Source organism: Microcaecilia unicolor, chromosome 2, assembly GCF_901765095.1.
Source record: "Microcaecilia unicolor chromosome 2, aMicUni1.1, whole genome shotgun sequence".
Taxonomy (NCBI): domain Eukaryota; kingdom Metazoa; phylum Chordata; class Amphibia; order Gymnophiona; family Siphonopidae; genus Microcaecilia; species Microcaecilia unicolor.
Window position 1 is genome coordinate 173,301,932 of NC_044032.1, and position 17,416 is coordinate 173,319,347.

Sequence of the window (17,416 nt, forward strand, 5' to 3'; positions counted from 1 at the left end):
CAGTAATAGGGTAGACCAAATTGGTGGAGGGGTATCGTGTTAAAGAGGACCTTGAATTGAATAGACTAAAAATTCTGCAGGACATATGGAGGGGCATAATCGAAAGGGACGCCCAAGTTTTCCTGAGGACGTCCTCACAGGACGGCTCCAGCAAGGGGCGGGGAAACCCATATTATTGAAACATGATGGGCGTCCATCTTTCATTTCGATAATACGGTCGGGGACGCCCAAATCAGCAAATTTAGGTCGACCTTAGAGATGGTCGTCCCCAGCAGAGATGGTTGTCCCAAGGACTTGGTCGTTTCTGATTTTCAGCAATAATGGAAAGCGAGGACGCCCATCTCAAACGCCATTTGGTTGTGGGAGGAGCCAGCATTCATAGTGCACTGGTCCCCCTGACATGCCAGGACACCAACCGGGCACCCTAGGGGGCACTGCAGTATACTTCATAAATTGCTCCCAGGTACACAGCTCCCTTACCTTCAGCCAGATGCACTAACTGAATGGAAAAAGCCCTTCCCTTACCGATTCGGAAAGGAACGGGTATGCAGAAAGGAAATCGCATGCAAATGAGCTGCTCGCTGTTAGCTCATTTGCACACGATTTCCTTCCTAAGGAGGGGAAGCCAGTGCAGAGCAGCCAAGCATTATGCATGGCTGCTCTGCGCATGCCAAAGACGGCTTCATACATGCAGACAAGCATGTATAATAGCCATCTACAACCTTAAATAAATTGCTGTCTACAACCTTAGAAAAACACAAGTCCAGGTGAAAACATCCAAGTGCTCACCATCCAAAATGTGGATGTGTCTGTGAGAAGGACGTCCATGCCTTTGCTATGCCTCCAACACCCCCTTTATTTATTTGGAATTTGGATCACAAGTAGCAGCAGTGGGATTTGAACCAGCCACCTCTGGATTGCAAGACCAATGCTCTAACCACTAGGCCACTCCTCCACTCCCTTGAAATTTGGCCATCCCTGTGGGGGGGGGGGGCAGTTCAGGACGTCCAAAATGTTTGAAAGAAGGACGTCCACGCCTTCGCTATGCCTCCGCTGACACACACATTTCAGGCTGTCAAAAGAAGTTTATAAAGTTGTTTTTTTGCAGGGTGGGAGGAGGTTAGTGACCACTGGGGGAGTCAGGGGAGGTCATCCCCGATTCCCTCCGGTGGTCATCTTGTCAGTTCGGGCACGTTTTTGAGGCTTGGTCGTAAGAAAAAATGGGCCAAATAAAGTCGCCCAAGTGCTCGTCAGGGACGCCCTTCTTTTTTCCATTATCTCTCGAGGACGCCCATCTGTTAGGCACGCCCCAGTCCCGCCTTCACTACGCCTCCGACACACCCCCGGGAACTTTGGTCGTCCCCATGATGGGAAGCAGTTGGGGATGCCCAAAATCGGCTTTTGACTATGCCAATTTGGGTGACCCTGAGAGAAGGATGCCCATCTCCCGATTTGTGTCGAAAGATGGGCGCCCTTCTCTTTCGACAATAAGCCTGAGTAGAGAGGTGTGGTAGCCGTGTTAGTTCACTTTTAAAGGTAATCAACAGAAATACAACAAAATAAAATATGGAAAAGAAAATAAGTTAAGACTTGTTAACTGTAAAGTCTCAATATCTTTAAGTATAACCTTGGCACACCAGAACACACCTGAAGTCTCTTTCTTTTCTGACGTTTCCTTTATTGAATAGATACAGATAATTTACTCACAGTCAGATGTTCAGAAGTGTTGCCCCAGGGCACAGAGACTCTGTAATTCTGAGAGCTGTATCAGTGGTTGGAGGTAGAAATCTGAGGAGAGGCAGCTTTATTGCAGAGATGAGAGAATAGTCGAACAGGTAGAAGTAGCTCAGAGCTGGGTGAAAATAAGCCTGAAAATGTACCTTGGAATCCCTATGATGATGCATGTAGAAAGAGGAGTCCAAACTATAGCTACATAATGTAAGGTTCCACATTAAGAATCACAGCTCCAGAAAAGGATCTAGGTGTCATTGATGATACGCTGAAACCCTCTGCTCCATATAGAGTGGTGGCTAAGAAAGCAAATAGAATGTTAAGTATTATTAGGAAAGGGACTCTTGCTGGAATTCAGTGCCAAAAAAAAATCAAAATTCTGTGTAAAAAAAATTAAAAAATTCTGTGCACAACGTTTTCAAATTCTGCAAAGTTCTGTGCACAAAAATTGCAAATTCTGCACGTTTATTTGGCATAATTTAACCAATATTATCAATATTTTTCAGCCCTCTCCCACAGCATCCCTTTTTTTAACAGCCACCCCAGCATTCCTCCTTTTCTACAGCCCCTCCCTCCCCCACACATAGCATTCCCCTTTTTACAGCCCCCTCCTTCCCTCACTGCATACCCCCTTTTTTGAAGCGTCCCCCCCTTTTTTTTTACAGTCCCTCTCTCCCCCACACATTGCATTCCCCTTTTTTAAACAGCCCCTCCCCCCAGCCACCCCCTTACCCATGATGTAGGAGGAGCTGCACAGGAAGAAACTCTTCAGGGCAGGAAAGAACCCCACTCTTTCCTGCCTCGCTGCTGCTGCTCTCTCGCTAGTGCTGTGCTTTTTCCAAGTGGCCATCGAGACTTCAAGCAGTAGTCTCACGAGATAGCTGCTTGAAGTCTCGGTGGCCATTGGAGCCGACTCTGTGGGTGCTGTGGGTGCTTGAGCACCCCCAATATTGAGAAAATTCCTTGTATGTGTCCAGGGAGGGGTCATTTCCATTGGGCTTAGCACCCCCAATAATTTTGAAAAGTTGGCTCCTATGTCGGTGGCCATTTTGTAGAAGATCACTTCTGAAAAGGCCAGTCAAAAAGGAAAAAAGTTGTTTTGACTGTATTATTTTAGATTGTAAGCTCTATTGAGCAGGGACTGTCTCTCTGTGTCAAGTGTTCAGCGCTGCGTGCATCTGGTAGCGCTATACAAATGCTAATAATAATAATAGAGCAGAGACGTGTAGTAGTTGTGTTAGTCCAGTTTTAAAGGTAATCAATAGAAATAAAACATGGAAAAGAAAATAAGATGATACCTTTTTTATTGGACATAACTTAATACATTTCTTGATTAGCTTTCGAAGGTTGCCCTTCTTTGTCAGATCGGAAATAAGCAAATGTTGGTAGATGACAGTATATATAAGTGAAACATCAAAGCATTTCAGTGACAGTCTATATGAATGGAGACAGGAGTGAAACATCAAAGCATTTCAGTGACAGTCTAACAGGATGGGGGTGGATAGGTGAGAGTCAGGGAGACAGGAAGGTGACAGAGCAATACAAGTTACAAAGCAATACAATTTTATGCTTTATAAATGGCTAGAAAACCCAGATCTTTGTTAGGTCCTGTCTGGTGGGTGTCAAAATATTTGATCATTCTGACTTCAAAGGTCTTACATTCCTGTATTGTTTTAAAGTTCCCTTTCAGGATCCTTACCGTAAAATCACTGGTACAGTGTTCTGGTTTTGTAAACTGCTGTCCCACAGGCGTGACATATTTGTTGGTACTGGCATTTTTCATATGTTGTCTATGTAAATTAAATCTCTTCTTTAGCATCTGACTTGTTTCTCCAATGTAGCAGCCTTCATAGCATTTTTTACACTGAATGATATATACCACATTGGAAGATGAGCATGTGAAAGATTCCTTAATGTTGAATATTTTTCCTTTGTGAATGACCGTGGGGTCCTGTGAGATATTTTCACATAGTTTGCAGCTGGATATATTGCAAGGATGTGTGCCATTCTTTTCTTTTTGAGTCTGTGTTGGGAGCTTACTTCTAATTAGCTTGTGTTTTAAGGTGGGTGGCTGTCAGAAGGCCAGCACTGGTGAGGATGGGAATATCTCTTTCAGTAATTCATCCTCCTGGAGTAGAAGCTGCAGATCTCTTATGATTTTTCTTAATTTTTCCAGCTCTGGGTTGTATGTCACTATAAGGGGGTTCTGTCTGTCGGTAGATTTTCTAAATACAGATATCTCAAACTCTTTACCCCTCTTCTGAGTTATATGTATATCCAAAAAAATTATATTTGAATTTGAAACTTGATATTAGGATCACATCTATTCAAATATTAAAAAAAATGTTTTAAGGATATCTCATCTGTCCATACAACTATAACATCATCTATAAACCATTTTCATAATTGGAGGTGCTTCCCATGATTTGACTGATTCAAAATTTGATTTTCAAAAGCTGCCATACATAGGCCTGGTATGATAGGAGCCACTGTAGCTCCCATCGCTACTCCCTTGGTTTGCAGATAGTAAGAGTCTTCAAATTAAAAAACCTTTTTGGCAAATCACATATTTAGCCAAAATTTTTAACAGATTGATTTTATCCATTGAAATATCTAGACCTTGCCAATGTTGATCTACCAGCATGAGATCTTGTTGTTGTGGCCCATTAGTATATAATGCCACCACATCCATTGTTGCTAATATTATGGGTTGTCCTTCCGTCACTTCTATATCATTCAATATCTGAATCAAATGTGATGAATCCCTCAAATAAGAGGGAATTTGGAGCAACAGAGGCTGGAGATGGTAATCCAAATATTTAGATAAAAGGGTGAATTTTTACCTGATACTATCGGTCTCCCAGGGGGCCTTACCAATGACTTATGTATCTTGGGTACAAAGTATATACAGGGGATTACAGGATACTGAAAATATAAATATTGAAATTCTCTTACTGAAGTGATCCCTTTTCGAATTGCATCTACTAATACTTCTTTAATTTCTTCCTCAAATACTTGTGTAGGATCATTTGTTAGCCTTTCATAAAAGGCTACATCTGCTAATTGTCTATACACTTCCTTTAAATAGTCTTCTTTATTCTGGATTACCACTCCCCCTCCCTTGTCTGCTCATGAAATTACAATTGTAGTATCAGTTTGTAGCTCCTTAACTACTACACATTGGTCTCTAGATTAATTATTAGGCAAGTATTGCAAAGAAGATTTCATTATCCCTAAATCTCGTAACACCAAATTTTGAATGTCTCTAAAGCAGCATCAGGTGTGCCCTGGTGGTACCTACACTGAAGGTACTCTATGTGTTGACATTAAATTTTAACTGCCAGACCCTTGAACATTCTTATAATATTTGGAAATCCCTTCTCATTGTTTCTACTCCCTCCAGGGTATCCATTGTATTGACTATCTTCGTGTCATCCGCAAAAAGGCAAACCTTTCCTTTGAACTCGTCAGCAATATCGCTCATAAATATATTAAACAGAATTGGCCCCAGCACCTTAGGAGTCATAACCCAGGAAAAGGATCTAGGTGTCATCATGTTCAAATATGCAGGGCTGCGTACGTCTAGTAGCGCTATAGAAATGATAAGTAGTAGTAGTATCATGGGTAACACGTTGAAATCTTCTGCTCACTGTGCAGTATCAACTAAAAAAGCAAACGGAAAATTATGAATTATTAGGAAAGGAATAGAGAATAAAACAAATAATTTCATAATGCTTGTATCACTCCATTATGCAGTTGCACCTTCAGTACTGTATGCAATTCTGGTTGCCACATCTGAAAAAAGATATAGCAGAGTTAGAAAAGGTACAGAAAAGGGCAACCAAAATGATTAGGAAGACGGAACAACTCTCGTGTAAGTTAAAACTAAAGAGGTTACGGCTCTTTAGCTTGGAAAGAGACAGCTGAGGTGGGGGGGGGGAGGATAGGATAGAGTTCTATAAAATCTTGAATGGAGTGGAACGGGTAAATGTACAGCTATTGCTTACTCTTTCAAAAAGTACAAATAATAGGGGACATGGCATGAGGTTACTATGTAGTACATTTAAAATAACCTGAAACTCGTTGCTGGAATATGTGGTAAAAGCGTTGCTGTGCTTAAAAAAGGTTTGGACAAGTTCCTTGAGGAAGTGTCCATAATCTGCTATTAAGACAGAAATGGGGAAAGCCGCTACTTATCCCTGGAGTCAGTGGCATGGACTCTTGCTACTCTTTGGGATTCTGCTAGGCAGAAGTGTAGCCAGGTTTTAATGTCAGGGGGAGCAGACCTTTTGTAAAATAGGCGTTGGTGTGAGGCTGCAGGCCCAGTCCACATAGGCGCTGTTTCATTCAAAATCTGTTTGGGAAGCAACTGCTCCCCTTGAATTTCCTTCCCCCTCCCCTCCCCCCAGCTATGCCTCTATTACCAGGTATTTGTGACCTGGATTAACCACTGTTAGAATCAGGGCCGTGCCGATACGGTAAGCGGGGTAAGCACCGCAGGGGGCACCGACCTCTTTAGGGCGCTGCCACGGTGCTTACCCTCGCTCCGCGCCACCGAGGCCTTTAAACCTTTTACCTTCGAGGCTATGGTCGCAGCAGCGTCAGTGAAAGCGCTGCCGACGTCTCCCTTCCCTTCGCGCTCGTTGGTTCCCTCAGTGTCCCGCCTTCTTCTGATGTCAGAAGAAGGCGGGACACTGAGGGAACCAACGAGCGCGAAGGGAAGGGAGACGTCGGCAGCGCTTTCACTGACGCTGCTGCAACCGGAGGTAAAAGTCCAGTTCGCTTAAGCAATTGGCTTGTAAAAATACCTTTAGTTAGGGAAGAGGAAGAAGACTTGGGTCTGTCCACTTTGCACAAACTGCTAGATTATTGAATAAAAAAACAACAACATTAGACTTAAAGATTTGTTTTAAAGGTATGCTGTGTTTTATCTATTGTAGTTTTGCACAGAAAGTTTAAAATGAGACCTGTATGTCTGAAGCAGTTAAAATAAGAAGAAAGAAAAATGCACTGAGGTTGCATTATTAAGATTTCTTTAATCATGAAAAAAAGGAATAGTTCTCTAGAGCTATGTATTATTGCTTTGTTGTTGACAGTCCAGAGAATTGTTTAAAACTTTATGGGGAAGGACAATAACCAATAAAAATGAACACACACACACACACAAACCCTGCACACACAAATAAAGTGCATTCAACAATCTTCCAGGTTTTGGTAACTGTGAGCTGCAATTCTAAATAATAACAATAATAATAATCTTTATTGCTTGAATCACATTTTTTAGCAAATAAAACTAGGAAAGCAAGTTGTTGCTGTCCATGAAAGGCTGGGTTATGTTTGCAAGCCTTTTGTACACCCATGAATGCAGGTCCTTTTTTGCTAATTTCAGTATGGAAGGGCAGAGAGGGACATGGATGGGATGGGAGGCAGGGCCCAGGGAGAGAAGAAATTGCTGGAAATGGAGGGGAGGGGAGAGAGGAGAATTGCTGGCTATGGATGGAGGAGGGAAGGGCAGAGAGGGACATGGAAGGGCAGGACCCAGGGAGAGAGGAGAAATAGCTGGAAATGGATATAGAGCAAGAAATGAAGAAGAAAGGAGGAAAGTAAAGAAATAAATGGAAAGGAAGCCCTGGAAATGGAGTTAAGAGGACAGATAGCAGTAGAATCAGATACTGGGCCAGCATGATCGGAAAAAGAAAGTCACCAGACAACAAAGGTAGAAAAAAAATCATTTTATTTTCATTTTAGCGTTTGGAATATGTCTACTTTGAGAATTTACATCTGCTATCTTATTTTGCAATGTATAGCAATTTGTTTCTAAGAATATTGCTGACAATTCCTGTCAGTGTGGCAAGTGGTGAGTGATCATTTTCACGGCTAAAAATCATAAAAAATTATTTGTGATTTATTTGTTGAGCAATCCCACAAAGATGCACTCCATCTTTCAGCTCCTATTTCCTTTGCATCTTGTGCCACACGGGGGGGGGGGGGGGGGGGGGGCACCAACTGATAGTCTGCAGGGGGCGCCAGAGACCCTAGGCACGGCCCTGGTTAGAAAATTGGGCTACAGGGACTTTTGGTCTAACCTAGTAGGACAATTTTTTATATTCTTAACTCTTCTCTTTCTCTGAGCCCCTAGCTTAACAGCCGCTTCTCATTTCACTCTGGAAAAAAACACACTTTAAATAGAATATACTCTCTCAAAATATTATAAACTCTCTGTGGAGTTTCTAAAAAGTATTCAGAAGATTCTCCCAAAGTGACCATAAAAATCAAAATCCTTCTATGTGATTAGTCAGTCAATTTTGGGGTACCACGGGGCTCTCTGCTGTTTCTGATTCTTTTTAACATTCTGATAAATTCCTTTGGAAGAAATCTTGACCCCCTTAGAAGTTAGTTTCTACAGTTATGCAGACAATATTACTCTGCTTAGTTCTGTTTTATCAAAAAGTTTTATGATGGCTACTGTTGGTGATTGTATCAGTATGGTAGAGAACTGAGCTCTGATCACTTTTTGAGCTGAATGTAGAAAAAAACTAAACTGTGACTAGGCTCTTCGCCTAATCATTTACTGGATAGTGGCCTAGCTCTTAGAGACAGAACATATATATCTTATCTACAGTTCTTGATGCAATAGGCAACTGCGGAGATGTTCATAAGTAGTTCATGGGTTTCCTCAAATCCAGAACATAGAAAGTCAAAATGGGAGGATCCACCTCTCCAGCCTGGTCCCCAGATTGTGGAGTTCCACAGGGATTTCCAATATCTTCCATTCTCTTTAACATCATGATGGAATCCCCAGATCACCTCCTAGAGGCTAAAGGTTTGTAGTCATGTTGTCGGTGTATATAAAAGACTATCTATTTTCCCTTTGACACTCAAATTCAGGATATCCTCTACAACATTCAATCAATCTTAGATCTCGTAGAGAATTGGGCAACATCCTTCTATGTAAAATTAAACATGGAAAAAACAAAATTTCTAGTCCTAACAACTTCCACAATCAGACCAGTTTTACCATCAATCAGACGAACTATCCATTGGAACATAGTTTGAAAATTCTTGGGCTCATCATCAACCAATTCCTGTCATGTGAAGATCAAGTTAATTCCATAGTAACCAAAACCTTTAGAACTTTAGAAGCTGAAAATAATCAGATCTTTCTTCCAGTGTTCTAATTTTCATTCCCTTGTACAAACATTAGTCATTTCACAATTGGCTTACTGCAACTCAGTCTATTTAGGAAATAAGGAATCCCTCATCAAAAAAAACTTCAAATTACCCTAAATCAGTGGCGTAGCCACAGGTGGGCCTGGATGGGCCAGGGCGCACTCAACAGTAGCACACATTTAGCGGTAGCTGATGGGGATCCCAAGCTTCACCAGCTGAAGACTTCCACCTGATGGAAATGAAAATGCTACTCTCCACGATACTAGCACTTGCATATTAGTTTTCAGCGCATGCGTGCTGCAGACTGCCAAGGTGGAAAGAAGCGTTTTCCTGCCGGCTGAGATTTTATTTTGGTGGGGGTGAGGGGGGGGGGGGGAAAAGAACACTTGGTGCCCACCCACTTCTTGCCTAGGCCCACCCAAAATCTGTTTTCTGGCTACGCCCATGCCCTAAATACTGCTGCTAGATTAGTATGCAAAGCTTCAAAATTTGATAGGGCATCCTCACTACTATCTAAATTACATTGGCTACCAATCAAAGCCATAATCTTTAAAACATGTATATTCATCTACAAAATTATCTAGATTTGCCTACCTTCAATATATCTATTAGATCAAGAAACTATTTCATATTGCATTTTCCTAGCTATAAAAACATCAGATATAAATTCGTATTGAAAAAAGATTTCTCACATATATGTTCAAAATGGTAGAACACCATCCATAGCGAGATAAAAAGGATTACCAATTATCTAATATTTTGCAAATTTCTCAAGGCATTCCTTTTTAACAATTTCTGCATTGTTAGACAATGTACTAAACAGCGCAAATGTTATGATGTCTTTGCTTGCTCATTTCAAAATCTCACTGTTAATGTTTTCTTCATACTTGTAAAAATATATTGTATGCATTTCTAGTCTTAATTATTGTAAGCCAAATAGAACTGAATACTTAACATTCGGATTATGTGGGATATAAGCACCAATAAATAAATAAATAAATAAATATACATTTGCTTCTTCCTTAAAAGTCTTTGGTTTAACTATAGATCCAGCTGTGTCTTTTGATACTTACGTTAAACTGTTACCAAAGTAACTTCTAGAATTCAACAATTATGTCAGATTAAAAAATATATATCTTATTCAATTACTTTAACATTATTAATCAGGCTTATGTTTTCTCTCAACTAGATTACTGTAGCAGTCTCTATGTTGTGTGCTCTGAAATACTACAAAAAGCGACTGCAAAAATATGACAGCTAGATTGCTATGTGGTGCCTGTAAATTTGTTCATGTGACTCCTCTTCTCAGTAAGTGCACTGGCTGCTGATAAAGGCACATACAATTTTCAAATTATGTATTCTGGTATTTAGGATGACTCAGTCTAGCCCTGTCCTGTATGCCCTGCAATTATCAATAATTATAATTATTATTGTTTTATCATTAGGTTTTCTTATATTGTGACATCCCAGAAATATCTGGCTTTCTCACTGAAATCCGCAATGAACCGATAATTATTGGTAATTGCAGAATGTAAGCAGTTGTATTGTATTGGATATACCAAGTTTTAGTCCCTCATGTCACAGTCTAGGAGGCATATTTTCAAAGCACTTTGGGAGGCTAAGTTCCATAGGTTTCTATGGAACTTTGGGAGGCTAAGTGCTTTGAAAATGAGCCTCAATATGTCCCATAAATTAGATGGAATGCATTCTTCAGAGCCTACTAACCTCCTGAGGTATACAAAAATCTCTCGTGCTTTTTGATCCTGTGAGGGAGTGAGTGACGTGGAGGGGCATTTTCGATAGAATGTCTCAATCAGAATTTGGGGGCTCTTTCCTGCCCTGAAGAGGTCACTAGACCACCAGGGCAGTATAGTAAAGTAAGGGGAGTGGAGTGGAGGATAGGATATCACTAGGCCTGCCCAGGCAGGCTGGCGAAACCCGCCCAGTTGTCCGGCCATGTCCTCAAAAAGAGGACATGTCCTGGTAAAACCAGACATATGGTAACCCTAGGTTTAGAGAGTGTTGCAGTGCTAAGAGTGCTCTGCAACACTAAAGAAAATCTGGCCTGGAGTGGTCAAAAGAGAGAGTGTGCTTGAGGGCTGTTATGCAAGCCACATCTAACCAGGAGAGAGGCAAGGTTGAAGGAAGAGCAGTGGGAGGCTGTTGTGGCTTCAGAGAGCAAGCTACAAAGGCAGGATTCTGACAAACTGAGATTTGAATAAGCTGCTGAATGCATCTGGTGAAAAGAAGCACAGTGTGTGGAAGCAGTATAATTAAAAGAATAGAAGTGGTGCAAAGAAAAGCTACAAAAAGGGTATGGGATCTGCGTTACAAGACGTATGAGGAGAGACTTGCTGACCTGAACATGTATGCCCTGGAGGAAAGGAGAAACAGGGGTGATATGATACAGACGTTCAAATATTTGAAAGGTATTAATCAGCAAAAGAACCTGTTCCGGAGATGGGAAAGCGGTAGAACTAGAGGACATGAAATGAGATTGAAGGGGTGCAGACTAAAGAAAAATGTCAGGAAGTATTTTTTCACAGAGAGAGTGGTGGAGGCTTGGAATGCCCTCCCGCGGGAGGTGGTGGAGATGAAAACGGTAATGGAAGTAAAAAATGAGCGGAATAAACATAAAGGAATCCTGCTCAGAAGGAATGGATCATCAGAAGCTTAGTGGAGATTGGGTGGCAGAGCCGGTGGGGGGAGGCGGGGCTAGTGGGTGGGCAGACTTCTACGGTCTGTGCCCTGAAAATGGCAGATAAAAATCAAAAGTCAGGTATACACATAAAGTAGCACATATCAGTTTATCTTGTTGGGCAGACTGGATGGACCGTACAGGTCTTTCTCTGCCGTCATCTACTATGTTACTATCCAGCTCATTTTCGAACGAGAAGGCCGGCCATCTTCCGACACAAATCGGGAGATGGCCGCCCATCTCCTAAACCCGGCCAAATCGGTATAATGGAAAGCCGAATTTGGCCGTCTTCAACTGCCGTCCTGTAGCGGGCCCTGCTAAACTCCAAAGGGGCATGGGGCGTGTCAGCTTGGTAGCGAAGGCGGGATGGGGGCATACATTGAGATGGCCTTCACTCGATAATCAAAAAAAGAAAGCCGGCCCTGCCGAGAATTTGGTCCGTTTTTTTTGGACCCTTTTTTTTTGGGTCCAAGTCCACAAATAGTGCCACTACTGACCAGATAGCCACCAGAGGGAATCGGGGATCACCTCCCCTGACTCCCCCAGTAGTCACTAACCCCCTCCCAGCAAAAAAACCCCAACTTTAAAAACTTTTTTTGCCAGCCTGAAATGTCATACCCAGCTCCCTGACAGCAATAGGCAGGTCCCTGGAGCAGTTGTTAGTGGGTGCAGTGCATTTCAGGCAGGTGGACCAAGGCCCCATCCCCCCTACCTGTTCCACTTGGGGTCGTTAATGTTGAGCCCTCAAAACCCCCCTAAACCTTACTGTACCCACATGTAGGTGCCCCCCTTCAGCCCTTAGGGCTATGGTAATGGTGTAGAGTTGTGGGCAGTGGGCCTTGAGGGGCATCTGGGGGGCTCAGCACTCAAGGGAAGGGTGCTATGCACCTGGGAGCATATTTTATTTTATTTTTTACTTTTTTACAGTGCCCCCTAGGGTGCCCGGTTGGTGTCTTGGCATGTGAGGGGGGCCAGTGCACTACAAATGCTGGCTCCTCCCACGGCTAAATGCCTTGCATTTAGCCAGGTTTGAGATGGCTGTCTCCGGTTTCCATTATGGCTGAAAATCGGAGCCGGCCATCTCATCTAAACCCGGCGATCCTGTCTCAAAGCCGGCTAGCGATTTGGCCGGCTCCAAGCGTATTTCAAAAATACGCTTGGTACCGCCCCCTGGCGTAGCCGCCCACGAAGATGGCCAGCGACGTTCGATTATGCCCCTCTATGTAACTGAGAAGCAGCTTCTAACGCAGAAGGTGCTCCGTGAGAGTAAAAAATGAAACTAAGAACTGCTGTTGTTGCTGGAGCAGTCTGTAAATCCGGCCTGGAATAGAGATTGGAGCCACAGCTGGAGCTGCTTGTCCTGAGGAAAGAGCAGCTCTTGAAGGCACAGCAGACTAGAGAGAGTGAAAGACTCCAAGTTGTGACCAAACATAAAAACTGCTGCCAGAAAAACTGCAACTGGGGCCGCTGGAAATCCCGGAGTGGAGCAGTTGGTCAAAGTCAGTGTTTCTGTATATACTGTGGGAAGCCAGTACAGGCACCTGAAAGGTTGAGGGAAACCAAACATTACGATGGGCGTTTGGGAGCAAGACTAGCAAGAAGCCTGGATAACCCTGCAACAGCGGCCGGTGAATATAGAGAACTACAAGCCCTGGGATGGGGCACTGTGGGGAAAAAAAGAGAAGTAAGATCAAAACAAATGCTATGGAACAGTCACAAGGGGTGACTGGCAGAGAGCCTACTGGGGTGGCCATAAAAGCTCCAGGAGGCAGGAAGATAATGGAATCTCCAAGAGGGAACAAGTTAAGTGATCTGCCAGAAGTCAAAGGACTTTAGGAGTTTTAAGTGCCCTGACAAAGACAGGAAGCCAGAAGTCAGACAAGTGGCTGGGTAGCAGGTGGAAGTGATGCCTGGGCAAAGGAGTGAGTTACAACCCAAGCCCATAAGCCCCAAGAAGAAAAAGGGGACCTGCCATGGACAACAGGTAGAAGTTAAGTGCCTGTCTCGTATGCAACTCAAGAGGTAGAAGAAAGTCAATCACTTTAGTTTAGAGGTGACTGAAGACATGGATTGGTTGTCTGCCATGGTGTCTGAACTAGGGGAAGAGATGTAATCCCCTGAAGATAACCTGGTAGAGGTTCAGAACTCGCCTCAGGATCTAGCTAGCGAATTAGAGGAGGTTGACCACTGGGTTAAAATACTGGATAAAGAACTGCAGTAACCCACCGTGTATGCTAGTCAATTACGGGAAGAAAAGAAGACCCAACAATAAAGTTAGGGCCAGTTGCAAAGTCACGGTGAAGGAATCGGAGAATGAGAGGGCATGGAAGTGGAGAAAGCAGAGCTCAGGAGAGCCCTTGAACAGCAGGCAGAAGAGATAAGGCAATTAAGTGCCAAGTCCCTGGGAAGGGACTCTGCAGAGACAGGAATACAAGCAAGATGGGAGGAGCTCCAGGCCTTGGAAATCTCATTAAGCTACAGAGAGTAGCAGTTGGAGAAGGGGAGAGAGAGTGGTCACAGAGCCATAATGCATGTTGAGGGCCCAACTAGAGACTAAGACCCAGGAAGTCCTGTCTATAAACTGTGACAGAACAGGAGGTCACAGAGTTGAGGAACTGTCTGAAGCAGAAGACAGAGGGGGTTACCCAGCTGCATAGCCGCCGAGAGGTGGGGGGGGGGGGGGGTCCGGCGCTGCAGTCCCACCCGCCCTCCGTCGTCGACCGTCTGCCACCGGTCTGGGCCCCCTGCATTGAAATCACAGCACCTCTCACCTCCATGTGAAACCACTGCAGGCAGCAGATCGCCTCCCTTCGGGCCTCCTTCCCTCCCTGTGTCCCGCCCTCATCTGATGTAACGTCCGCGAGGGTGGGACACAAGGAGGGAATGAGGGCCGAAGGGAGGTGATCTGCTGCCCTGCCGCCTGCAGCGTTTTCACCTGGAGGTGAGAGGCACTGTGATTTCAAGACGGGGGGGGGGGGGGGGGGGTGGAGGGGGGGAGCGGCGACGGCAGTGACCCCAGGAGGGGGGGTGCAATGGTGACGGGGCCCCAGGGGGCGGTCTTGCCCTGGGCCCAGCCCAGTCTCTCGGTGGCCCTTCCCAGCTGCAGGAGCAGGTAACCTGTATGAAATTCTCCACTGAAACACTGCAGAAGAAAGCAAGGGGGCTGCTTGCTGAAGTGGAGAAGGAAAAGAAACTCACCCGGGTTGCAGAGGAGTAATAAGAGAATGCCTTGGCTGAAGTTAGCCAGTCAAGTGAGTGGTGCAGGCAGCTGGAACTTCAGATGGAAAAACTGCACTTCAAGGAAGCCCACCTTGGAAGGGGAGTACCACATGCTGACGGAGGAGAAAGCCAGTTGGGCACAAGCAAAGTGTCACGTCTGTGGCTGTGACCACCCTCAGCCTTACCTTCTTTCTGGGGGTCAGCAGCTCTGCTGGCTTCTGTCTGTCTTTGTGTTAGTTTTGGCTCTGGCTTTGTGTGCTGATTGCTCCACTAGACCTCACCTGTGTGGGCTCTGCCTCTCTAGGGAGCCAGTATCTAAGATGGCTGCCACCGGCTCTATGCCAGCTTCCAAGATGGCTCCTGCTTGTCTTTCCTGTGGGCTCACTTCCTATGTGTGTCAAGCCTCTCTTTGGGGTCAGTGTACTTCCTGCTGCTGGTGACTCGTGAGAGCCTTGCATTCAGGGCCTTTGCATGGTGGTGTCATGCCTAAAGGTCAGCAGGTTAGTGAGAGTTCTGTTGCACTGCTACTAAGCCTGTCTCTGGGCTCCTACCCATCTGCTTTCTGTACCCATGGACTGCTAGTCCTTCCAGGTGGGCTCTGCCTCTCTGTTTGAGTGTCTGGGGACTGCTAGTCTTTTTAGTGCTTTCCTCAGTGTTTGTAGCCTCCATCTTTGTTTGTTCTCAGCCTGGGTTTGGAGATACTCAGCTACAGCCTGGGGTTATTTCTCTGGCTGTGTGTGGAGCTGCTGTAGCTTCAGCCCAAGACCCGTGGCCCGTTATTTCTGGTTTGCTCTCTTTACCCTGAGCCCTGCTTTGCCCAGCTTTTATGTTAACCCTGAGCCTTGCTTTGCCCAGCTTCTATGTTTACCCTGAGCCCTGCTTTGCCCAGCTTGTGTGTCTATCCTGAGTCCTGTTTCTACTTAGCTAGTGTTTACCCGGTTTCCCGCTCTGCCTAGCTAATGTATATCCTGAACCCTGCTTGTATATCCTGAGTGTATATCCTGAATCCTGTCTCTGTCTAGCTAGTGTGTATTTCCTGGGTGATTATCCTGTATCCTGCCTCTACCTAGCTAGTGGGTTACCCTGTGGGTATTCCCTGAACTGCCTAGCTTGCATGTTGCCCTAGTCCTTGCTCCTGCTAAGCTCTTGTACGTCTTGTCTTCATAGTTTGTCTTGTGTTTCTGGCTTAGCGGCTGCGTGCAGCGCTCAGTGCAGTCTAGTATTTAGTATTGCTTCCTCGTGTTTCCTAGACCCAGGGTGGGTCCTATGGATCTCCAGTTCCGGCCTTGTCCTGCAAGCCCTGCCGGCCATCCGCACGCTGGAGCTCAACTCTAGCGGAATGGTGGCTAAGTGCAGGTGAAGCGGTTCCTGTTCTGCCGGTTCCAGTTGCCTACTTCCAATCCAGAGTTCCTGTCCTTCAGGGGTGTGCTGGTAAAATGTTAACAGGGGGCTCTCTCTCGCCAGCAAAGTAAAAGAGAATTCAGGAGGGGCCCAAGCCCACATTTTGGGATCCATTTGTTAAAGTAGCCATGGAGAACCGGCTCCCAAAATTCTTAAAAACTTAACAAACGGCTCTCGAGAGCCTGTGAGAGCCTGCTCCAGCACACCACTGCTGTCCTTCCATATGTCCAGTTCCAGGGTGGTCTTGCCTGCCTCTGCCGCTCCTCGGCCAGGGTCCAAGGGCTCACGATTCCCGGTTCTGCCTCGAGGACCTGACAGAATGCAAAGGCCCTCGAGTACGCGACACAAAGGAAGAAGTAACCTGCAGTTTACAGGAACTATAAGGACAGTTGGAGAGGAGTGGGTCAGTTCAGCAAGCTGAAGAGTAGTAAATCACCGGGACCTGATGGTATTCATCCCAGAGTATTAATAGAACTAAAAAATGAACTTGCGGAGCTACTGTTAGAAATATGCAATCTGTCCCTAAAATCGAGTGTAGTACCGGAAGACTGGAGGGTAGCCAATGTTACTCCGATTTTTAAGAAGGGTTCCAGAGGAGATCCGGGAAATTATAGACCGGTGAGTCTGACGTCGGTGCCGGGAAAGATGGTGGAGGCTATTATTAAGAATAAAATTGCAGAGCATATACAAAAACATGGACTGATGAGACAAAGTCAGCACGGATTTAGTGAAGGGAAGTCTTGCCTCACCAATCTAATGCATTTTTTTGAGGGGGTAAGCAAACATGTGGACAATGGGGAGCCGGTTGATATTGTATATCTGGATTTTCAGAAGGCGTTTGACAAAGTGCCGCACGAAAGACTCCTGAAGAAATTGCAGAGTCATGGAATCGGAGGTAGGGTATTATTATGGATTAAGAACTGGTTGAAAGATAGGAAGCAGAGAGTAGGATTGCGTGGCCAGTATTCTCAGTGGAGGAGGGTAGTTAGTGGGGTCCCGCAGGGGTCTGTGCTGGGTCCGTTGCTTTTTAATGTATTTATAAATGACCTAGAGATGGGAATAACTAGTGAGGTAATTAAATTCGCCGATGACACAAAATTATTCAGGGTCGTCAAGTCGCAGGAGGAATGTGAACGATTACAGGAGGACCTTGCGAGACTGGGAGAATGGGCGTGCAAGTGGCAGATGAAGTTCAAT